This window comes from Equus przewalskii, chromosome 21 (genome assembly GCF_037783145.1).
Source record: "Equus przewalskii isolate Varuska chromosome 21, EquPr2, whole genome shotgun sequence".
Lineage (NCBI taxonomy): Eukaryota > Metazoa > Chordata > Mammalia > Perissodactyla > Equidae > Equus > Equus przewalskii.
Window position 1 is genome coordinate 45,038,282 of NC_091851.1, and position 24,686 is coordinate 45,062,967.

Consider the following 24,686-nt stretch of genomic DNA (forward strand, 5'->3'; position numbering starts at 1 on the left):
AAAAAGTTGAGTTTTTTTACACCCTTCATCTATTCTTGACAAAGGAGCCAAAGCCGCCACTTCAGGTGCTAAAATCTTGCCCCTCTTGGGTTGTCTGCTGCTTGGGTGGTTTATTATTAAGATAATCCTTAAATCTTTTTCACTGGGCCAATGGAGACCATCTAATCAGAGGGGCCTTAGGAAGCTCTTGAGACACACTTCTTGGGATAACTGAGCCCCCCAGCAAGTTTGCTGCAAATATCTCTTCCCAGAGAGAAGTTTAGGGTGAGGCCCTGGGGAACACCCACTGGGGAGGTTTTATGTCACTGCTGCTGTAAATCTGGGCTTGGAGCGCCAGGTCAGCGGATGGATGAGTATTTCTACCAGGCAGGAGAGGCTGTGGCTTAGGGGCAGACATGTGGCGGACAGTGCCTGCCTGGCCCCTAGCCCTGCCATTCTCACAAACACTTCAGGAGATGTCACCTTCATATTCTGGATTTCAGGGGCCCCTCTTCCCCTCAACCTGAGCTTGAGGGCTAGCCTCCAATTCCTGCTGGCCTCACTCTATTCATCTCCCTGTACATGGGTCTCTCCTTTGACCCCCTGAAAACTATTGGGGATTCATTGCTCACCTCTCTCTCCCTCTCTCTGTCTTTCTCTCTCTCTCTCTGTCTTTGTCCTGACTTGGCCTTCAAGGCCTTGTTCTAATGTCCCTGACTCCAGAAAACCCTCCTGACCTTTCCTCCCCATCCCCAAACAGAATGGTCATCCATTGTGCACCCCAGGTTCCTGACTGGCCTCATAGTCCTGGGACACTGGACACCGACCAGCTTGGACTGTGGTTTGCTGTTCCCAGACATGTGTCCTGTTTCCTCAGTCAAATGCTCAGTCCCTTCAGGGCTAGAGCTGCTTTTGACATTTCTTTAAGCCCCAGGACACAGAGCAGGACTTACCCCCCCAAGATCTTAATCTGGAGGGGACTCTGTCTGCTCCTGCTGTCACCACCCCTCCTCTCCTCTGGCCACTGAGCACAGGCCAGAGTAAGGGTGCTACAGGTAGTCTCGTCTCCCCTTCCAGCCCCTCTCTAGCTGGCAGATGTCCTGGTTTTGGGGGGTGAGGGGCCAGGCCTTGATGAATTATCAAGAGAGTCCAGAAACTGAACAAAGAGGGGATGGCAGCTGCAGGGCCCTGAAAGAATCCTGTCCAGTCAGCTCGGTGAAAGACCTGTGCCTTGCACTGCAGCCCCAGCCCCATTTGTGTCTGGCTTTCACCTTAATTAGTAGGAGCTTTTCAGAGAAGCAATAAAACAACGTCATAGCAACTTGGATAGGGCACAGGAGGCAAGAGCCATTTCAGTAATGGAGTCAGTGAAATTGCTATTCTAAAAAGAGAGAGAGGGAGAGGGAGACCACTCTCTCCTATTAAGAAGCTGAGGGCAAAGCTATCCTGTCATCTGCCCAGTTATTGAGGATAACTGATGGCTGCCCCCACCCCCAACAACAGAGGGAATTGCAGCTCCATGAACCCAAAGTTCTGGGCGGTGGTTCCCAGGAAACCAAAGTGCTGAGTTCAGCAGTCTTGGGAGAGATGTGTGGGCCAAGGGCTTGCTGGTTTACCCCAAAGGCCGAGTAGTCAAAGAGGATGATGGCAAAGTTGAGCACCTCCACCAGGAATGTGAGGGCATGCTGTCACACACTGAGCTGGCCTGGGACTGGGTGAGGTGGTAGAAGAACTGGCGGATGGTAGATCTGGAGGGTCCTGCTGGGAAGAGGATGATGCTGTGGGCTACCCTTCTAATTGACCATACCTCAGCACCAGCTGGAAGGTTCTGGGAGGATATCATGCAGCTCCCTTGTTGATAGGTGAGGAAGCTGAGGACAACACACAGGTTCATTTTCCCAAAATCTATGTTTGCAAAGAGCACAGAGGGAAACTGGTGTTCAGGGACCAATCTCTGAATGAATGCCACACTTCTTTCTCTCAACCTCTTCATCTCCACCTGCGTAAGGACTGGTTGCTCATGATTGAACCTCATAACCCTGACCCAAATACAAGCTCTCGAGGGTCTTACCCAAAGGCAAGTCATATGCAGACTGGAGAAGAGCTTGGTATCGTAGAACAGTAGCAGGTTCAAATCCTCCAAGCTTCAGGTTCCTCACCTGCCAAACGGGAGTGATGAACCCTGGCCTAACTAGGCCATGAGGTAGCTCTGAGGACATAATGTTGGAGTAGATGTGAAACAGCACTGGGAATGAGAAAGTACAGTCTGCATGTTTGATTATCTGTGATATACAGGGAATCCTATAGACAAGAGAATGGTAGGCAGGTAGGTAGGTGGGTGGGTGGGTGGGTCAGTAGATGGGTAGATGGATGGATAGTTGGGTGGATGGGAAGAAGGAAGGAAGGGTCGTGGTATCCAGAGATGACAGATTGATGGAAGAAGGGAATCATGGAAATATGAAAGGAGGGTGGTTGGGTAAATGCAAAGTTGTTTAGATGGATGAATGATTGACAGACAGAAGGAGAGACCACAGTATGAACTGACAAATGCCTGGACAAAAGGAAGAATGAACATACAATCTCCAGTAGTCCATATAGACAGACCAGTGAGAGGGAAAGCATAGGTGATCTTGCTGATAGTAGATGGGAGTCTAGGATCTGACTCTCACGTGGTGTTCTTCCCATGTCCCAGCTTCAGCAACCATGATATGTGGGCCTAGGTCTTCCCCTAGGGGCACATGGCTCCATAGTAACTGTGGGGCTCTATTTTTCATGCCAGTTCTACCTGCAGCCAGGAGTCTGTCTGTGAGGAAGGGGGAAGAACTCATGCCTCATCAGCTTCCTCTTGGACTTGGCTTTCCCACTGCTCCTGAATGAGCTTCCCTAATCACCTTTTAATGACCATCTTCCTGGTCAGCTCTTCCACTGCTCCTGACTGAGGTGCTCAATCACCTTCTGATGACCAATTTCCGGGCTTTCTCTATCCGCTTCTCCAGCATCCTTTTGCTGAGTTGCTTTTGTCTGAATGGGAACTTCCTGAGGAGGCTCCATCTCTTCCTGGATCCTGGGTCTTGGGGACCCCCTGGCATGACACAGTGATATGGGCCTTCCCCTTGACCTTTTCTTCCAGAAGCTATTTTAGCTGGGACCACCCTGACCCCCAGGCTGGGAGGGAGGGAACCGGTGCCACATGATTTCCGCCAGCGTCTGGGCTCGGGCCAGGGGCTTACTCTCTCGCCTCCCCTGATTCTTAGGGGCCAGGTCTGGACCCCAGGCTGGAGAAAGGAAAGCCTGACGGGGTGGGAAATCCAGCAGGAAGGCCTGGGCACTGGGTAAGGAGGAAGTGTGTGGTGGGCCTGGGGAAAATGACCAACAGATCCTCTTCCAAGCCCAGGAACTTGGGGACTCCAGAGGCCCACACTCTCCTGGACTCTGTAGCTGGGTTGAGGCTACTGAGGGCTCCTCCTTGGGCCAGATCTTGGGGGACTGGGGCCCAGGGCAAATGGGTTTCAGCTTACCTCTGCTTCTGGCTCCCTGCTGCTTCCTTCAGAAGGCCCAGCAGTGGCTGGTGGTAATGGCAGCTCCTGGGAGAAGGAGTCCAGCTTGGCCTGTCTTGGGAGGTGGCCACTGCCTGGAGCCCCTCTGCTGGCTGTTCTTCTCTGCCTCCTGCTCTTTTTATTCCCTTTGCGATGAGCCCAGTCAGATGGTGGCTGGTCCCACAGCCCTAAGTCCTGGAGGGACGAGGCAGGCAATGAGGAGTGTCTACCCATGACCACCAGCACTGCACGGCCTGCCCACAATACATGCCTGCCCCCAAAGCTAGCCTGGAGGCCAGGGGGATCAGAGAGGGCAGAGAGGACTCTGCAGAAAGAGGCAGGAATGAGGGGCTGGCCCCGTGGCCGAGTGGTTAAGTTCGCGCGCTCCGCTGCAGGCGGCCCAGTGTTTCGTTAGTTCGAATCCTGGGCGCGGACATGGCACTGCTCATCAAACCACGCTGAGGCAGCGTCCCACGTGCCACAACTAGAAGGACCCACAACGAAGAATACACAACTATGTACCGGAGGGCTTTGGGGAGAAAAAGGAAAAAATAAAATCTTTAAAAAAAAAAAAAAAAAAGGCAGGAATGACCAGGAGAAAGTAGGCACTGCCTCCCAGGAGCGGGGGCAGCTCTGAGGCCCTGACCCCCTTGCTGAGGCAGACTTTACAAGGCAGAGGCGCTGGCATGCAGGCCTCAGCTCAGGGGATTCCATAGAGCCTGGCTGCCTCTTCCACTTCGGCCACCTATGGAGTCAATGATTGATTAGTCTGATGGTCAGCAAAGGCTCTAGCAGTCTCCTACAAAATGTTGATCTGGGGCCACTCCAAATCAGAGAGAACTCTGGGCCTCAGGAGGGTCCCTGGGATTTGTACAGGGCATGAGATGTGCCGGATCATCCTCCATTCCTGATCTCGAGATTGTCCACTCCTGTCCTGGGACTTGACGTTCGATTCCAGCAACCTAAGAGCGGAGGTTTAATTGTGCTCAGGGCTGTGTTCCCTGTGCCTAGAATGGCGCCTGCACAGAGCAGCTGGTCAGTGGTTGGCTGGGAAGAGCAAGAAGAGAGAGCAAGCCAGGAAAGAGGACCCAGCAGTGAGAGGATGCTTCTCCAGGCTGCTTCAGAAAAGGAGGAGACACAGCCTTCTGTGAAACAGATTGACCTCTGAGTCCTGTCTAGCTTGTTGTCCTGTCCAACCTTCCATGGAGAGGAAGCAGAAAGATAGAGAGGCAAAGGAGTATGAAACAAGTCCTTGGCAGGAAGCTGGAAAGGAGGTTTCCAGGGAGGGACAGGAAAGGTGTCGGGGGAGAAGGTTCTGCAGTGTGGGACAAGATGGGAAGGAAGTGAGGGGCTCCTGAGGCCAGTGGTTGGGGCAGGGAGACGAAGGGACTTGCTGGGTGTGCACACACCACCAAGATACAGGGATGTCCTTTAGGGGCAAGTCACCGTGCAAGGACCACAGGGAAGTGAGCTGTTCGGGAATTCAGCCACAGCTCGGACTCCCGTGGGAGTTTACCAGGGAGCAGGAAAGTCTCAAACCAAATGATTTAAAACTTCACTGAAAAGAAAACAAACAGGGAACAGAGCAGCAAAACGACCAGAGGCTGAACCAGGCGTCAGAAATTTCATCGTCAGTCTCTGCTGTTGTGATGTCCTGGGGCAGGGAGAGGCTCCAGCAGCGTGAAGTCTCAGGTCCCTCATCTGGAGAGTGGGGACAGTTACTCTGACCTTGGCCAATCCACCTCTCTCTCTAATTACCAGCAAATGATGACTCGTGGAGAATGCAGCCAAATGTCACAGCCTCCTTCTCTGAGGCTTTTACACCTTCGTGGTGGCGTGGTAGGAGAACAGAACGAGCAACTGCAGGAGGCAGCACAGGACATAGCCGTCCTTCTTTTCAATCCCAATTCTATTTGGCAGAGAAAATGGCTTTTCCCTACTGATGCCAGCGTGTCCTTTTGTGGTCCAGGGAAGGAATCCAAACTGCAAAAAATATTTGACCACAACAGTGGCCTAAGAAGGGAAGGAGAAAGAGAGAGGCAAAGTCATTGCAAACAACCGGATGACAACACACAAACACATGTACATGCACACACACCCCTAAACCAAGTGAATACTCAGGAAAGTGCTTGGTATATGCTAACAGGCTTCACAAATGTAAGGGACTGTTCTGGTCATCAGCAGAGGCTAGAGATGAAAAGGAAATAAAAAAACCAGAAACCACTGTGAATATATAAGTTGGCCCCATGTGACACTGCTGAAGGCTGGTCAAGCTTTTTTAATTTCTTTGAGCTATTACTCCCTTTCTAATTTCTCCTGACATTTGTTGCCGGCTAAATCAGTTTGATGCATGGGAGGCAGATTAAGATGGCTCTCCCAGCCTGCCCCCTCTCACAGGCAAGTTGCAGGGTAGTGATTTTAAGAGATTGTCTTTTTATGCTGAAAATGCTCAAAAATGGCTTTGTTTCCTTTGGCAAGAGGAAAAGGTCACCCAAATTTCCCATCCTTTTAATGCTGCTAGATTATTAAGCATCAGGGAGAGCAGCAGTTCTCCCAAACCAGGGAGGTGAATAACCGCATACGTAATGTCATGCAGTTTCTTTAATGCTTCTGTTTCGCAAACTTCTAAAAGGACAGGTTCTTCAGCCAGGTAAACAGCCTCATGCCTAGCAGGGACCCCTTTAGCAGTTGGCTCGTGATGCTTCTCTTTGGAAGCGGAGGAAGTGGAGAGATGCCTCCAGTCCCTTGGAGTGGGCAGGGGGTGGCCACCACGTATCTTTCGTCAGTATTACTGACAGCCGGTGGCAGAATTGTGGATGGAGGATCCCCTGTTGATTGTGGAGGTGGTCAGGAGCCTAGCTCGTACCTTAAATTCTGCCTTAGACCCAATGCCCTCTTGGTTTTCTTGTCTGTAAAATTAGAGGGTAGGTCTAGATGGTCTTTAAGGCACTCTCTAATTTGACTGTCCATAATTCTTTAAGCAGAAAAACATATTTTTGGACTTACAGTTAGGATATACAACCATGCACTGGGGCTTTGGGGAGAAAAAAAAGAGAAACATATTTTTTTTTTTTAAAGATTTTATTTTTTCCTTTTTCTCCCCAAAGCCCCCCGGTACATAGTTGTATATTCTTCGATGTGGGTCCTTCTAGTTGTGGCATGTGGGACGCTGCCTCAGCGTGGTTTGATGAGCAGTGTCATGTCCGCGCCCAGGATTCGAACCAACGAAACACTGGGCCGCCTGCAGCGGAGCGCGTGAACTTAACCGCTCGGCCACGGGGCCAGCCCCAAGAGAAACATATTTTTGCTGGTCGATCTGAACAAGAAAAGAGAATCAGCTCTCTCAGTAAGAGTATAACATAGACGCTACAGCCATCTCTATGCCAGTGAAGCCCCTGAGCAAGTCATTGTGAGGACAAGTTCAGGCACTAGTGTCTGTGATTCTCTTTCCAGAAAGTGCCCTCTGTGTGGTATGTCATTGAAAGCTGTGCCCTGCAGATAGTAGCTGGAGCTTCAAAGGCCTGGGGCAAGAACAGGTGGGTTTCAGTAGGAGTTGAGGGTGATTCCAAGGCTATAACAGAGCCTCATGGAAAAGAGGACGTGGGTGGATTAGGAAGAGGCCAATTGCATGTTAAAGAGTATTATCCTTTCCTGGTATAGAGCAAATGTCAATAAAAGTGGAGGCAGGAGATGGGGACCCCAGTCAATGACCTCAGGCATGTCACTCTACGCCTGGTGTCCCCTCTCTTTACAATCTGGGACAAGGCCCAGCTTGCCTTCCAAGAATCCTGTCCAGAGACCCTGATGGGATGAAGGATGTGAAGGGAGATGGAACCATGTAGATTATCAAAGCAAGCCTTTCAAGTGCGAGATGGTATTAACTAAAATTCAAGGAATACTTTTAGGGTAATTAAATTTTATTGGACTCGGCTATAAGCAGTAAATCAAAATAGATCTGTTTCCTTTGAATTTAGAAGGATCTACTTATATATAAAAAATGTGGCATGGACTCTTAAAAGTGTATTCTTTCAAATGGATTAAAATATTCTTTATAATGGTGTTTACTGTGTTGTTGTTGTTTTTTTTTTTAACATGATTCTTTCTTCCTAGTCATACAGTGCTAGGATATCAGAGCTTAGGGAGCCTGACTGGACAGAGCCAAGGCTGGCTGCTGCTCCCCTCAGGGGTATTTTCGGTGACTCTGAAGGAGGGGACCCAATCCAGGAGGCTCCCTTCCCTCCCTGTCCAAGACTCTTGGGCAGGGGAGCAATTCATTCTGACAGGCTTATAAAAGTGCTGTGATGGGAGAAACAACTTAATGACTGATACTTAACTTTTGCTCTAATTAATTTCACGGACAAACTGTCTTCAAGTTTACAAATGTTGCATCTGAGTCAGAAAGTGCACCAGAGAGAAAGAGCTGGTGGTAAATTACATCCAAGATGTCAAAAAATGAAATAATAGAAACACGCATTGCCAGAGCCCACTGGGGTAAATCCACAAATGTTTACTGTGCACCTATTATGTGCAAGGCACCATAGGAGCACCCATTAATCACTTCATCTGACTTTTGAAAGCTAATGCATTCTTGGGAGGATATGGGCACTGGAGGGGAAAACATTGGGGCTCCATTCTCTGGCTCCCCCACCTCATCAGTAACTTGATTCTAGCACTTGACATGTTGCTATGAAGTCACATCAAAAATGTGCAAGGTAGTTGGGATGATGGTGAATGGGGTGCGTCATCTGTTGGGAGGAGCTGGGTCTGTGAGAGGGCCTCCCTTTGGCACCTACCTCCATGTAATAGACCGCCACCGTCCAAAATCGTCTTGAGGGCCTTGGGACTGAAAGCATGGCCCACAAGAAAGACAAGACGGCGACAACCATGGACAGGACAGAAGCAAAGAGCATGTGATTCAGAACGATCACAAAATAGCACAGCATCTCGGACTTGGACTTGGCCACCTGGTACAAGGTGAAGATCAGCTTCACCAGGCTTGGCAGACTCCTGTAAAAGCAGTCTGACTGCTCCAGCTCATCATTCCGGGGCATCCTGGAGGGAGGGAGAGACCCTGTCATAAGTCCAGGAAAGCTAGGTCCAGCGCCATAGACCCACAGGCAGGGCGGGTGTGACCCTGCCTTGAGAAAATCCAGTAGGTGAAAATAACTGCATTTTCCCCAACTCAACACAAGGAACAATTTTTCACTTTCCTGGAGCACTCAACCACAAAGTTTTCTATTTAATAGGCACTCTCCAGATGCATTTAAAAAAAATGTGATTTGCAAAAAAGCTCAATTGCTCACAATTTCTCTATTGAGTAAAGTATTTCCAAACAAGTAATCAAGTTCAAAGAAACACTTACTTTGCCTCCTGGAGTATCTAGCATAACACCTTTTAGCTTAACTTGCTAACCCAAGGACGGCAATTTGGGCTGCCTCACTGAACAAGAAAAATGTGCTGGTTCCTGACTTGGGTTACAGATAATTCTTGCCTTTTAAGCTACAGATCACTAGCTGGCAACATCCTGAAAGGGGCTTTTCTGCTGGGGCTGTTGGTCTTTTTGATTCTCTGAATGGGTGGGATGTAACAGGAAGGCTGGCGGCTATCAGGGAGCCTCTTGGGCTTGCTGCCCACTTCTGAAAGGGACCTCTGCCCGCAGTGGGGTCCTCCTCATCTTCCCTCCTGTGCCTTTCTACCTTCCCAGCTGGCCCCCTGCACCTGTGCATTACCATCTCTGTGACGTCTCTAGAATTCAAAGACATGGTTTTTAAAAGTCTTTGATGACCAATTTTTTTAAACACCTCATGAATTTGATTCCAGACTCCTCTCACATGGGATTTGCAATCACATGGGACAGTCTGAGATTTATTCCTGCATTATCAACAAAGACTGTATTGCTTTGTTTAACAAGTCTGTCAAGAGACACTGAAAGGCTGTTGTGTTCTAGACCTTGAACTAGACTTCAGAGGCACAGAGATGGACACAGCAGGCCAGTCCTCACGGAGCTCAAATTGTGAGAAACAGAGGAGTCCTGATGACATGCATGGGTCTGGGGCACAGGGTCTGGTGAGCGCCACTTCTGAGGTGGCATGGAAGTTCAGAGGAAGACAGGGAGCCAGGAGACTTCCCAGAGGGGAGACTCGGTTGGATCTTGAACGAGTGGAAACCCCTCCAGGCAGAGAGGGCTGGAGAGTGGACATTTCAGGTAGAAGTTATATCAGTGTGTAATTCAAAGAACATGGAGCTCGAAGAATAAAAAGCTCGTCAGATCATGAAGGGCCTCATAAGCCAGGCTGAGAGTGTGTATTTCATTCTGCAGGAGACGGGAAAGCCAATGAAGGGTTAAAAAGGGATGGTGGCAGGGGCAGGCTGGGGGTGAGTTGGGGATCAATGCAGAGAGTGCATCTAGTGGAGGAGCTGGTGGCAGGGAGGATTGGCTGATAGATCAAGCAAGAAATAACGAAGATCTGATTCAGAGCATGGGCACGGGGTGGGAGAGATGGAGGTGGAATCCAGAGAAATTTGCAAAATACACTCCACAAGATGCAGTGCCCCCCCGGATGTGATGGGTAAGGAAAAGAAAGAGGCTAACAAGTGCTCCTGGGACTCCCCGCCGGGAGCTGGATAGCTGGTGAAGACTTTGTATAAGATTTGGAATAGGACTTTGACCAGCAAAGACCATGATGAGAGTGCAGAGGGAACCAGTTTTTGGAGAGAAGGAAGTAACAAGCTTGGTTTTTGCAAGGTGAGAGAGAGCTCCTACCCAGATAGAAAGCCTGGCCTTCAGCTCAGAAGACACACTGAGGAAGAACCAAGAAAAAGTGGTGCGGGGAAGGAGCCAAAGGGAGTCAGTCTGAATTAGCCAGAGGAGTCCCAGTAAAAGTCTGCGATGGATAAATAAGCAGTAGCTGTCCACAAGTGAAGCATGAGGCTCAAACTGCCCTTTCACCCTTTCAAGAAGGCTGGTGGTGAAGAGAGGAGAGGAAGGAAGGTGTGACTTCTTGAAACCCAGGAAGACCCCAGCCTTCTGGGACACTAGAAGGAATGGAAGAGAGGGGCTGGGAAACAAGCACCCATAGAAAGGGGAAGAGAGGGAATGTGTAGGCCAAGCCCTGGAAGGCTAAGCCTCTAGATGAGAAACCACCGCTCCTGAGACATGAAAAGGGGTCAAACTAGCAGGTTTGAGGGAGAGAAAATGAGATGTTCCTTCTGGGATGGTGGAGGAGGCTGCAGGCTGTAAGGGCTCGAGTTTGGATTGGCAGCCTGGGGACTAGCCGAGAAGGCATCGTGCCTGAGCGGCACAGCCTCGAAGGTGGCTGCAATTCTCCCCAGTGGCCCTTGGCACCAGATGGTGGACCGGTTGGGGTGCAGGGGTAGCTCAGGACTGTGTCCACAGCACCTAGATATCCATCCCTATCACTGCACTGTGAGGATATGGTAGAATGTGGCAGCAGTATAACCTTGGGCAAGCCACCTACGCTGTCTGGCCTCAGTTTCCTCTTGTGTCAAGTGGGAATAATAATATTACCTTCCTCCCAGGGTTCTTGAAGGCTACAGGAGTTAATCCATGTAAAACCACTCAGGAGCAGTCCAGCAGGTTGTAAGCACTTGGGAAAGGCCATTGTTCCTGCCCTGATTAGAATGATCTGCCCACGTGTCCATCCCCTGTGGCACCGAGAACTCCCGGGGGTCAGGAGTCTGTCCTGCAGTGTGTAGGACACACACAGCCATGACTGAATAGATGGATAGTTCTAGGATGAGCTTTCTCAGAACTTCTTGCCAAGTAGCCCCCTGTGGCTCTCTACTCCTGTTAGGTGTGCACATGACGACTGCTCCATTCAGCCCTCCTGGTAACTTTTTAAAGGCACGCATTTATAAAGTCACAGCTCCATTTGGATCACTTCAAGTACACAGAAAAAGGGGTTCCGTCAACATCAACCAGGGCTGCCTCCAACTTAGCTAAAAACCAGATTTCGTGTTTGAGGGAAATTACTTCTATACCTGCCGTGGGCCACTGTTATTTGACTCAGAGTATAATTTCATGGCATTAGCAAAAATGATCCATTTTACAGCTCTACAAATGTCCTCAGCCCACAAAACACAGTCTTGACCTTCAGAGAGACTGAGGTTTCACAGGGGGCCCTTTTCACTTGAGATCCCCCTGGGGCAGGGAGGCTCCTTGGGGCTAAGGGCAACCTACTCCCACCATTGGCAGGTCCTCCAGCTCCTCTTTGCGGAGGTCCGCCTGACACTGCACGTATTTCTGCGTTGATCTTCTATGGCCATTTCTTTTTCCATTTCGTTAGGCAATTGAGTGTCTTCCTGGAGCAGCTGTTGAGACCCAAGTAACCCTTTGCTATCTGGATGCCCCTCGTGCCTCTCTTCCCTCCTGGCCGGGGCTGCCTGTGGGGTCTCTGCACTGGGGAATGGCAGTATCTCAGAATGCTGTCTGTGGTGACCTTTTTCCCCTACAGAGAAATTTCAGATCTTCACTACATTAAGTTAAAAAAGGAGGGAAGCAAATGAGGATAAGCAGAAGAAGGAAGGGAAAGCCAGTGAGGTCTACTTTCCATTACAGGGAACCGATGGAACATAATTCTTTTGCATCTCAGGATTCAAGCTAGGATCACCAAGGGGGTCTCCCACTGGCGTCCCAGAGACTCCTCCAGTGGCGGAGCGCAGTGACTCCCTGCAGGTTCCAGTCTGAACGTGCAGGGAGGTTGCACAGCAAGGGGCGGGGGCGGGCAGCTGAGGCCTTCAGCAGTCACTGCCAAGAGCTAATGCAAGGCATAAATCATCCGTCAGCTTATGGAGTGACTTTCAAAGTTGTTAGAGTGGAATAATTAAAAGAAATTGATATCGTAAGAGAAAGCCATGTCTGCCGTTGAAAGGCTTGCCTTACTGACAGCTCACCAGCACACACTGCTCCACCCAGCATGCTGCTGCAAGACTAGTGTGCTCGCCGCTGAGTGCATCCAGGACGTCAGTGACATCATGCAGCAGTGCCTTCCCCAGCACCTAGGAGAACTGGGCCATGGTGATCAGCCTCTGGCCTGTGTCTTCTGTGGGGAGAGAGCAAGGATGATCTGAAGAGGTTCAGCTTTCCACCGTTGGTGACAGAACCAAACCAGCCCAGGCAGTCAATGACAAGTAACTGATGAAACCCCATCAAGAGCATAACTGTTTCTTTTGTTAACTTGCCTCATAGAGACAAAAAAATAAAATTCATCCACTCCACTAGCTGAGTACTAAGGGGCTGCTGTGTGGGAACCTGTGTGCTGGGGAGAGTTTACCAAGATGTAATGGGTTCCTGTCTCAAGTGGGAACTAGGTCAAGGTGACAGCCACCCTTTTGTCTCTCAGTGCCCTTAGCCAGCCTCCACCTTCTCCTTCCATATGAGGAGAGGGTGATGGTGGTAATGTTTGCATTATAAATAGCCAACATTTATTGGTCTCTTACTGTGTACCATGTGCTGGTGTGGTTTTGTGGTTTGACCTTTTAATCCTACAGCAACACTCTCACTCAGGTTCTCTTATTATCCTCCTTTTGCAAATGGAGAAATTTCTCCAAAACTTCCAGAGAAGTTAAGTAATTAGCCTAAGAACACACCAGCTAGTGAGAGTGGAAGTGGATCTGATCCCAGGCTGCCCAAACTTGCTCTGAAGGTAGGGTCATTTGAGATCATGGATGGGAAAGACTCTGGAAAAGCAGCTCTGTAAATGGGTAGGGATGAGCTAGAAGAAAGTGTGTCCGTTAGGAGGATCAGCTTTGTGCTGTGGTAGTCCCAGTTCAGATCCTGGCTCTGGCACTTTCCAGCTGAGGGGGCCTTGAGTGAGTGGCTTAACCTCCTGATCACCATCTTTAACTAGGCATAGGCATTTGGGTTGTCCAGATTGTGCCTGGCACACAATAAGCCCTCGATAAGCACCAGCTATCTGGATTCTTGTTGCCATCTTGATGTGAATATGTGCCTGTCTTTCCCAAGCCCAAGGATACAGATGTATTCAGCCTTCTGCTTATGAATTTTCACGTGGGAGAAGCACTTTGAGGGTAGCAGGGCCCACCCAGACCCTAAAATTCTACCTTTCCCCAGAAGTGAAGATTCTACCCCGAGTTGAGAAGGGCCAGAGCTACAGCTGCCCGCACTGACCAGCCCCTTTCTGTGTTGCCTCGGTAATGCTGCATAACATTGAGCTAAACGCCTTTGGACAGTTCAGTGATTTCTTATTTAGGGTTGGGTTTTACTTTGTTTTTACGTCTCTCAACTACATCTACCCATTTTCATCCCTGAGCAAACTTGTCAGATGTTTGCCCCAATTCAGTAACACGTTTTTTTCTTCTGTAATTTTTTTCTATTTTAGACCTGGCAGGACGGCCACACATTCCAAGTTCATTTGAATTCTCTGCTCTGGCCTCAACTTTGGCCTCACGAGTTGCAAGTCTCTCACCTCCTGAATCATACCAAAGAAAAACAAAATAGATGGCCATTGGAAATTCCCATCTGTTTTCCATTTACATTTTTGTAAATGTTCGTTACATCCCAATAGGGGTGTCTGTGTGTCTAAGGCAGGCATGTTGATCGGGCTGTGGAAATTATGGTCCACCTTAAACATTCATAACATTGTGGGCACTTTTTTGGGGTCACTGGTACACTACAGGCATTAATGTCAAATCACCTGATCATTGCAGACGCTAGGAAAAGCAGGTCCCTCTAAAGAGTAAAGCCTTTCAAATTTGTATTGGCTCCTGTCTACTACTTGTCAGGGTCCAGGGCTTAACTCCAGTGAATGCCTCACTTAGGAAAGATTGGACACCCGACAGACCACATATTTATCTCTCTCTGGGTCTGGTCAGTGCGTTCCAAAGCTCAAGCCATTATGGAAAACAGGCTTGGAAAAATGCATATTCCCCCCAATATCTCAGACTAACAAGTTGGCCCTTCAGCAAATATCCCATTGTCCAAGCTATGTGGACGCTTCCATAATGCCCCTCCTTCATCAGCGTGTATAAAAGATTCCCTATGCTTCCTATATGCGTCCATGACCTCATCTTTCCTACACAGTCCACTTGTTGTCAATGGACCCAGTCACAAGCCAGAACTGTTTGACGCCAGTGTTTCCTAGCTGACCATCTGTTGATCAAAGTTACCACACAAACCCTGCTTTGCCATCCATAGTACCTCCACAGTGGCGCCGCTGGGCCCCCTCTTCCTCCTGCATGTCTCTCCCCATCCCTCCTTCCTCCTGCCTCCTCATCCTGAGAGCAGAGTCAGAGCAATTCGTCCGAGCATCATGTGCGAGCTGTAGGGAGATGGTCATAAACCCGGCTCTGTTCTCTGGCAGTTTCAGGCATCGTCGGGCCCAGACCCTCCTTTTCTTCCTTAAAGGTCACAAAATCTAATTAAAACCATTGCTAACTGTATATTCTCGTTGTCGGTAAGCCTTAAATAATAAAAATCAGACCAAATGAGACTAATCAAGGGAGATGGAAAATCGATGTCATATTTGTTCCAAGTAATTTCCTTTTAGAAGAGAAAAGGCTCTTAGGAGTGGTTTGTGAATTTAAAAGATATTTAAAGTTGCATCTAGACATCGGAATATCAAAGTCAACCCCAAACGGAATTTCGCTGGATGGTCTCTCTCCTTATTCCCGGAAAAGTCAGTGCTGTTTGGTATAAAGGCTAAAATGGGGTGACAGTTTTTCTTGTGTCTGCTTTAAATAGTTCTGGCTTTGCCAACAAAACAAAACAAAACAAAAACATTGAAAAATGGATCCCTTAAGACAGGGGCAAAGAGTAAGTAACATATGGGATTCTTTTACCTTCCTTCAATATTTTTCTGAATAATTACTTTCAACTAAAATGCACTCTTAAGAAGAAACCCTAAATGATAAGAATGCAGCAGAGACACATACATAGACATAGCAAAGAAGAGCATTGAAACACTTCGTCAAATGATTCATCCTGTTGTCTGAAATACCCCAAAGTTATTGGTTAACATCTCTGGATAAGCACCTCTCTTCTCCATTTGGTTTCACGTGTGTCCATGACAATGGGAGTAATTTATAACAAAAAGACTAGTTAACCTGCTTTAGTATAAAGAGACTAGTTGAGTGGCTTCCTCATGATTCCACTGCTTTTCCAGAGTAGTCAGAAGGAAGCCCCCTTAGCAGGGAGGGCATCTTCAGAGTCATGCCCTCATCACAAATAAACAAGCACTGACCACCCATGGTGGCAGGCTTCCAAAGCAATAGTTGTTTTTTTTATAATTAGAAATTCCCCAGAGGAATCCAAGTAAACCTGGGCTAAAGTTAAGTTCTAGGCTTCTCGTTCTGCAAAGTGCGACCTACTGTGTGCAGATCCAATCATGCCTTTGGCATACATGTTTCCGTTGGCACAGAAAGCTTCTAAGGCAAGGGGCATCCTCATTGCCATTCAAACCACAGTAGGCGGCTACTGCATCTACATTAGCTCTTGAGTCCAAGTCCAAGAAAAGTTACTGGAAAGCTGTTTTGGGCTTTGGCCGATTGTCTGTCATTTCTCGTCACTTCCTTCTGGCTCTTCTTCCTCACTACCAGGTTCAAAGAGGCTGTAGCTGCCATTCTGGATCACTTGGAAACACGTCCACAAAAATCCTGGAACGCATGCCCTCCTGCCCCTTTGCCCACAGACCTCACAAGTCTAGCCCCGCCTAAGATATGTTTGATATCTTGATGACCCGGTGGGCATGTTATTTTATACATGAGGTTTCCTCCCTCTGGCATATTCTACAACAGAAGTGAGCACCGTCAAAACAGGTTTACCTTTTTCTCTAACTGGATTTAAATTATGTATTAGTAGTGATATTTCACATTAGACTCCCGTGGATTTCGTTTTCTCTGTACTATCAATCCACCTTGTTAGCTACAGAATTTCCAATGCCCAGTCTTCCTCACCTGCAGACGCTCAGAGTCACTGTGCACGTTTCATTCATGGTACACCAGCATGCTGCCCCTGCTAGGCAGAGGGGACCCTCCTACTCTACCATCCCAGTGGGCACACACTCAGCTTTTTGTTTCTAATAGTCCTGATGGAGTGGCAAGAGTGAGCCATCTGCCTGCCTCCTTGCTACATCCTTGTGTAAAATGGCAGGCATTTCCTAGAGAATGGGCCCATTTTAGGGAACCCCGGAGCTGAGGGGGACCACCTAGCTTAGCTGGCCCCCAATACTCAGTCTTCTGAAGGGCTGTGCTCCAGCCAGCTGTTAACGCTCCCAACTTACTGAAAGGTGCTTCACCCACAGCTGCTACCATTTTTTCTCTTCTTCTTCTGTCGTACTGAGATCATCTAAATAAAGATGAAACCCAAATCTATCGGCCATTGCCACCCTGGACGAGGTTGTGATCATTCAGAAGAGGAACTGGACTGACACTTACTTGTCTACTGAAGAAACTGGAATCAGTTCATTGAGTGTTTATTACCTCCCCCCCCCCCACAGAATTATTCATTTGGACAAATTAATTAGTGCAAATAAAATTTGAAAAGGAAATGTATAAACAACATAAAATAATACGCTGTTTTCAAGTGTGTGCAAGTCTGCCTGGCGCATAAGCTGACAAGCTCTTTTTTCCTCCACCTCAAGAAGATTCCTAGGGAGACCTCACTGGGCAGACTTTGGGAGACCAGTTCTAATGGTTTCATGAACTTGAAAGTACTAAAATGGAATATCTTTTCTTAAAAGCACCATAATTCAAGTCTTGTCACTAATTCAGACAGTGTGTCCCCCAATTAGGAAGGTTAAACCATATATCACACTCTGCATATAAATTGCCAGATAAAACAGAATCATCTTAGAGGTTGGTAGCCAAGGGATGACATTATTTTCTTCAGCTTGTTCGACTGAAAGAAAGAAAATCCAGTCCAATTTAAAAGTAAAAACTTTTGAAAGATATTTATTTCATGACCAATAAAAAATGAAATGCCTTTCTTCTTTAGCTACCTGGCCCTTGGAGGAAGTTGTTTTTTCTGAAAAATCTCAAAACTGAAAGGAAGAAAATGCTATTTAAGCAATTCATGGATTTCCAGAGAGCCAGGGCCCAATCAGAAAGAACACTTTTTTGACCAGGAGAGTTTTTATTTTGCAGATAGGAGGGATCCTTTCAGTGACTTCAGTTTGGGTTCAGAATTTCGCCTCAAAGCACAGTTCCAGTCTAAACTCTTTAGAGGCATTGGACAAGGGCACTTCCCTTATATCACAGTTCTCAAAGAAGAAATCCATTTTCCTATTGGCTCCTGGGGTGGCTTGGGGATGGGGAGCTGGTGGCGGAGGGATCAATTTAATGTCCCTATTTTGAGATCAGTGGGGGCAGGTTACATCCACGCGCCCATGTCATTGCAGCTTACCTCTGACGCCGGCCCTTCTCACAGCTTTCTCTCTGGGCAGCCTGCTGGTGCTAACCCAAGGTCGTCAGGATTCCTGTGTGCTTGCTGCAGAGTAACAATTTTCTTTTGCTTTGCTTTGCTTTTCTCCATCCTGGCAATTGAAGACAAACAGACAAAGCCATTGAGAACTCCATCAGTTAAAGTGCCTTTGCCATTTTGTTGGTTTCTCTGTTTGCCTTTTTCCCTAAACCCGAGGCGGAGGAAGAAATGCCCAAACTTCCACTCCCAAGTTTCCCTCAGTTAAGAGGGTCCACATCAACACCTCCTGCCCAACAGCCAATATCGTGTGCCCCGCTGTGGACAGGATTCTGTTCTAGGGGTGCCTGGAGTCAATGATCAGAGGACTAGAGAACCAACCTGCCCTCTGCTCCAAAAGATGGGGCACACCTTACAAGTGGGGTTTTCTAACCTCAGATGACCGCAGTGCAGAGGGAGGGTCTGAGGTTGGAGAGTCTTGGTGGACTCAGTTTAAAGAGTTTAGACTTGAGCAGGCAACAAAATAGCACTCTACCAACTTCAGTCATGTGCATACCATGATTTCTCCAATATTCAATGTTTAAAGTTGGGTAAAGTCAATTCACTTTTTAAACTTAGCCTCATCCTAAGCACTAATCTCCTTGAAGTCACTCACTAGATGGCCTGGATATTCTCCCCGCTTAAAGTGCATTTATTTATTTTTTTTTTTAAGATTTTATTTTTCCTTTTTCTCTCAAAGCCCCCCGGTACATAGTTGTGTATTTTTAGTTGTGCGTCCTGCTAGTTGTGGCATGTGGGACGCCACCTCAGAGTGGCCCGATGAGCGGTGCCATGTCCGTGCCCAGGATTCAAACTGGAGAAACCCTGGGCTGCTGCAGTGGAGCACACGAACTTAACCACTCGGCCACGGTGCTAGCCCCTAAAGTGCATTTAGATGAATAACATAACCTCCAGGCAAAAAATGCATTCACGTGTGTAGCACCTAAAACCTTCCTGGGTACCGCTTGGGGTTCATGCATTATAGCACGTTGAAGTATGGAGCACAGTCTTGGCTAAACAGAGTAGCGAGTAGCCCGTCTTAGCAAGGGCAGCTTGAACTGAGGCTCACACCCAGGAAAGCAAGTGGCCTTTTGGAGGATAGGAAGTTCAGCCAAAGTGGAGAGTCTGAGCCGTCAAGAGCTCAAAGTATCACTTCCTCATCTAAGAATTACATTAGGTGATGGGTCATCCCAGGGGAAACTCATGTTCTTATCACACTCAAGAGCACTGCCTTTGTTTTCTGAGTTTGGAGAATCAGCCTGCAATTTCTGCCACCTCCATCCACTGATTGACCCAAGTTTATAGCTCATTAGTGTACCATGCGCCGAACACTGGCACATTTCCAGTCTTACTCAGACTCTTCCTCTTGGTGAAATTCAAAGATAAGAGAAAGAAAGAAAAAAGGGTAAGTTTGTATCAACGAAAGAAAGAAGCAATAAGAAGGTGGCAGATCCTTTGGAAGGGCTTCCTGTGTAAAAAAAGAAAAGCCGATCTGTTTCTTGGTGACCAATCAGGACTTTTTCTCATCTTCTTTATGGTGTTCCAGTGCCTTCCTTAAAGATGGCTCCAACACTACAGCACTCCTATGGCTACAAAAAAAAAAAAAAAAAAAGTCATCTTGTAGCCTAGGGAACATCTTTTTGAATTCTGTTAGTAAAATATCACTATCAGTTTTTGCACCAAAATTTAAGATGAACTGTATCAATCACTCCTATAACAAGACAGGTCTAGCTAGCTGCTCAAAAGGAATCTTTTTCTCCTTTCTTCCCAAAGAGCATAAACCTCCAGAGTGTAAAGACCAAATTTAGCTCAACAGACTGAGGACAGAACACTCAGCAAACCATGGAAACTTAGTATGGGAATGGATGCTTACAACTTGCCCGAAGACTGGCTGGGCTTGGATGGGATCTTAGAAACTCTGGAGTTTGAGGGGACACAGTTTGTTCAGTGGCATATCTGAATTGTGGAGTATTGGTCTGCACGACTGAAATGGATGGCATCATACCCTTGAAACTGAATCTGTCCCTTCCCTCGGGCACAGGTTGTTGCTCCCCTCAATGCTGTTAGATGATCAGGTCAGTATCAGATGAGGAGTGTCCCTAGGAGGGGCAGTCAGGTGAGCTGGTCAAGCAGACATTTAAACAAGGATGGAAGAAACCTAAGGCTAGGATGGGTGGGGGCTGCCAAGAGAGGTTCCTAAAATCCTGAACCTCTGCAGGGCCGGGCTGATTCTGTACAGAAGTTAGCCAACCTCCCCTTCAACTCTGAGCTGAACATTGTCCCTCACACCATGGGTTTACTGTCATTCTCCCAATGGTTGGCAAAGAAAGCAGCTGGTCCTTTGCCCTTGTACTTCCTCTGTCTTTATAAATCAGCATCTCCTAAGATTTCATGGCCCTACACAATTAGAGGCCCCAAGGAGATGACCAGAACTATGTCCCAGACTTGGGAGGAAGCAGCATGTGTTGGAGAGGCACTGGGAGGAGGGGCTGGAGTCAGTCCTGCTCTGTGCCTAGCCAGCTGAGCCACCCAGGTAGGTGACCCACCCTGAGCCTCAGCTCTTCCTCTGTCGAGGGGAGGGGTGAGATGAGGTGGGCTGAGGTTTCTGTGATTTCTAAAGGGTCATGATCCTTTAATTAAAGGTTCCTTCATGTCCAGTTGAGCCCCTAAAGTCAGATAACTTTATCTTGGCTTTCCTGGTACCTGAATTCTAACTAAGACTTTGGTGACCTCTAGATAAGCTACCACATAAAGGTGGTAATAGCTTAGGAAGATCAGTTGCTGGATTAGCAGAAAGGTGAAGCACACGGCATCCTAAGGGACTCCTTCTTCCTTTTCTAGGAGTTCACAGGATTCATCCTCAGGAATGGCTGCATGGAAGACGGGAGAAACCAGGAGTCTTGTGGCCAGTGCTTGGGGTGAAGCCACCACTCTGGAGGGGAAGAGGCAGGTCTCATTCAGGCAAACACTGCTCTGCTGCCTTTGGGCTCTTCTTTCTTGCTTCCCTTCCTGCCAAAATGGTGATTTTCTAGGGGAACCGTGAGGTGAGCCCTCCATCTGCACCAGCCTCTCCCTGGGGCCTCAGCCCATCCCCTGCACAATTCCTTGCTGTGACTCGTGCCGAGAGCTGTCCTGGCCTTCCCTTTGGGGTAAATAGCGGAGCTGATGGTCAGGGGTGGGACAGGTAATCCATGGGGCTTGAGAACCTTCCATCTCAGCACCACTCTGGGATGTTGAGAAACCGACTCCCTATGGCCACAACACTAAGCCCCAGAGCTCCAGACTTGTCTGTGAAAGAGGAGAGAAGTGTCCTCACATATTTTCTTGACAAACTGAGAGAGAGTGAGAGCCTAACCCAGGGTGTCACTCAGAGGCAAGAGTTAAAATAAACACATTTCTCCTTTTCCTTCATTCATAAAAGGAAGCCAGTTACAGCTCCAGTTGGGCAGAACCCAGGGCTCCTCCTTCTCTAAACAGGCCAGAAGCCTGGGAATTGTGGCGTGGCTGGACTTTCGCAAACTCCGGGGAAGTGCTGCTGGCACAGAGTGGGAGTATCCCCAAAACCCAGAGTCCTTTGACTGGAGGGCGCCACTGCCCTTGACTTGACATTGGGTCTCAAAGCAGAGTCTCTGACATCTCATTTCTTCTTTCTCCTTTTCATTTGGTCCCTGGATTTTCCCCAAGAGAATGAATGCCTCCCAATTTCTGTTGAGCCTTTCCTCAATGTCCCTTCGAAGAGTAGTCTGGCAAAACCATCAAATGCAGCACAATGACTTTGATTTGATACTGAGTCCAAATAATACTACTAATAATAGAAATAAAATAGCTGTCACCGACAATTTAAGGACAACTGAGGGCATTAGAATGTAGACTGGGTATTAGATGATATTGGGGAATTAGAGTTAATTTTCTTAGGATAATAATAACTAGTAATAATAATAATAATATTAGTGCTGATAATAACATGGTTATGTAGGAGAAGGTCTTGCTGTCTGCACCTTTCTTTCCAGTGATTTCACAAAAAATACACATACTAATATAGATAAAGCAAAGATGGCAAAATAAACTGTAAATCTAGGGATGAGGATGTGGAGGACCGTTGTACTATTCTTTCAACTTTTCTGTGTGTTTGACCTTATTTTCCTAATGAAACATGTGGGCTCTGCACCAGCCGTGCCCAGATCCACACCTGTGCTGAGCTGGTGAACATTCGGAGGGACTTACCTAATTGGTACCCTTGTACTGCACAGAACATGCTGAAACTGTGGGCCAGCCAGCAGTGAGAGGCAAGTAACGCCTCTAGGTGCACACACACACTAATCTGCAACAGAGGAGAAATGTGGAAAAGACTTGCCGTGCCCTTTGTCTGCAACGTCCCCCAATTTGGCCTCACTAACCAGTGTCATCTTTCATTTGTCTCCGTAGTTGTAACCTCAAGTGTGCCAGTCACCCAGAAGAGTAGCATTTGGCTGTTCCACCAAAGAGGTCTAATCATGCTCCTCCCCAAGAACATAATGAGGCGTTAACCCAGAGGCCATGGAAGAATCTTCTATGTCAATAAGGACTGAGCATAAGAAATTGAGCAGCCATGAGCAATTGTGTGGCCAAGAGTGGGTCATTGCCCTTCTCTTCTCTCATTCTCACTGTTCTCATCTGCAGAGTCACCATGTCATCTCTGAAGACTCCTTCCCGCTCTCACAATCTTGGATTTTTATAAAGGAAGACCTATTGGCCATTAGGAGGATGAAGTCCTAAGATGTATTACCCTAAAGGACAGTGTGGTATCTCCGCCCACGGAGATGCAATAAGATAAATTGGTAATATGAATGTCACCATTACAGTAAAAGCTAGTTTATCTGACAGGCAATCACTCAGAAGTTTCGGCCCAACGAAGACCAATATTCTGAATGATGACCTGAGGCTTTGAGACCTCCAAAGAATGACTCCATTATGCTGAGTGGAGTTCTGATGTGCAGCTGAGTTAGAAAGTGTGCACGGGGATGGCAGATCAGACGAAGGATCAGCACTGAGGGTCTGGAGACAGGGATCCATGTCTCCTAGACTGGCTACTTGTACTGGGCTGGGCCTCTTCTCTGTCTTTATCTCTTGTGTGGAAATTTTAGGTCTTACCAACCCAAGATGGGGGCAGGAGGGATGAACTAAATAATCTCTTGAGGCCCCTTCTAGTTTTCAGACCATGAATTCTCTGGCTTTCAAATTGCTGGATTAATCCACTTGGTTCTGTATTATTCAGATGCGACTGCACTTTTTGAAATACACCAGGCTAATAGGGCATGTTCTGTTACAGTGAACAAACACCAGATTCACTGGGGTATCGTCTCCAGGTTATTAGCGAGATCATAAAGCATGCTTTCTGTTGCACTTCCTCCCTTTTACCTCTTGATTTCCTTTAAGTTCAGAGTTCTTCAACATCAAAGCTACTCCAAAAATCACAGGCTGCATCATGCATGACATATGGAGGATCATTTTACATTTTTCCACCTTTGGTAAACATATCTTTGAAAAAGGCCTTTTAAGATGACTGTTGGTTTTGGCAGTACCTTTTTTAGGGTATTAAGACAGTTGGGCTAGGAAAACAAAGAGCAGCCTTGAAAGAAGGACTATCCCATACCAACAGGAAAGTCTTCACACCAACCACCAATGCTGAGTAGGTGACCAGGCAGTCTAATGGCCAGAGAATGAACTTCGTGGGCTTCAGGAGGAAGGGGCTTCTGTGCAGCATGAAGTATCCAAAGGTACCCAGCACCCAGGACATTGATCCGTGTCGTTCCCGCAAGAATCACCAGACAAAGCACAAACCAGAAATGATACTGAAAACCAGCAACTTTCACAGTGTCCAAATAGAACATGGAAGATTGAAAAGGCGAGTACAAAGCAAAGCTGATGCCACTTGACAGACACAAACATACCTCCCACAGGTCATCTTATAATAGAAAGACAAATATAAAACAGGAGAGCAGAGAAATGCTGCGCAGGAGTCCCTCAGAGCCTCATGGTAGTGCCCACAGCATGGGAAGCTCCTTGACAGGGTCTCCTGTGAAGTCAGGCCGATGGAGCTGCAACTCGCGTCCAGTGAAGCTCCCCTTTGTAGATGTGTGGTTCTGTGAGTTGTGACAAAAGCACACAGTCCTGTAACCACCACCACATTCAAGATATAGAACATTTCCATCATCCTCAAAGTTTCCTGTTCCCTTTGTGGCCAATCCCTCCCTCACCTCTAGGCAACCATTAATATGTTTTCTGTCCCCATGGCTTTGCCTTTTCCAAAATATCATGTAAATGGCACCAGACAGTGTGTCACCTTTTGTGTGTAGCATAATGTTTTTGAGAGTCATCCATGTTATCACATGTCAGTAGTTCATTCCTTTTCATTGCTGAGTGATACTCTATTGCATGGATGGGCCACAATTTCTCTACTCACCAGTTAATGGACATTTGGGTTGTTCCCAGTTTTCAGTGATTATGAGTAAAATTACCATAAACATCCATGTACAGGTTTTTGTGTGGAACTAAGTTTCCATTTCACTTGGGTAAATACCTAGGAGTGGGGGCTGGCCCCGTGGCCGAGTGGTTAAGTTTGTGCGCTCCGCTGCAGGCAGCCCAGTGTTTTGTTAGTTTGAATTCTGGGCGCGGACATGGCACTGCTCATCAAACCACGCTGAGGCAGCGTCCCACATGCCACAACTAGAAGGACCCACAACGAAGAATACACAACT

General features: G+C 47.6%; 1 long non-coding RNA gene across 1 annotated transcript in view; it reads left to right on the forward strand.

Moving 5' to 3' along the window:
* LOC139078117 (uncharacterized) overlaps positions 1-23,334 on the forward strand; it is a 47,425-nt gene extending 24,091 nt beyond the window's left edge. The window contains exons 2-3 of the long non-coding RNA XR_011530883.1: positions 20,791-20,993; positions 22,375-23,334. This is a non-coding gene — a long non-coding RNA (uncharacterized lncRNA). The remainder of the gene's footprint in view (positions 1-20,790; positions 20,994-22,374) is intronic.
* Positions 23,335-24,686: the final 1,352 nt, after the last annotated feature.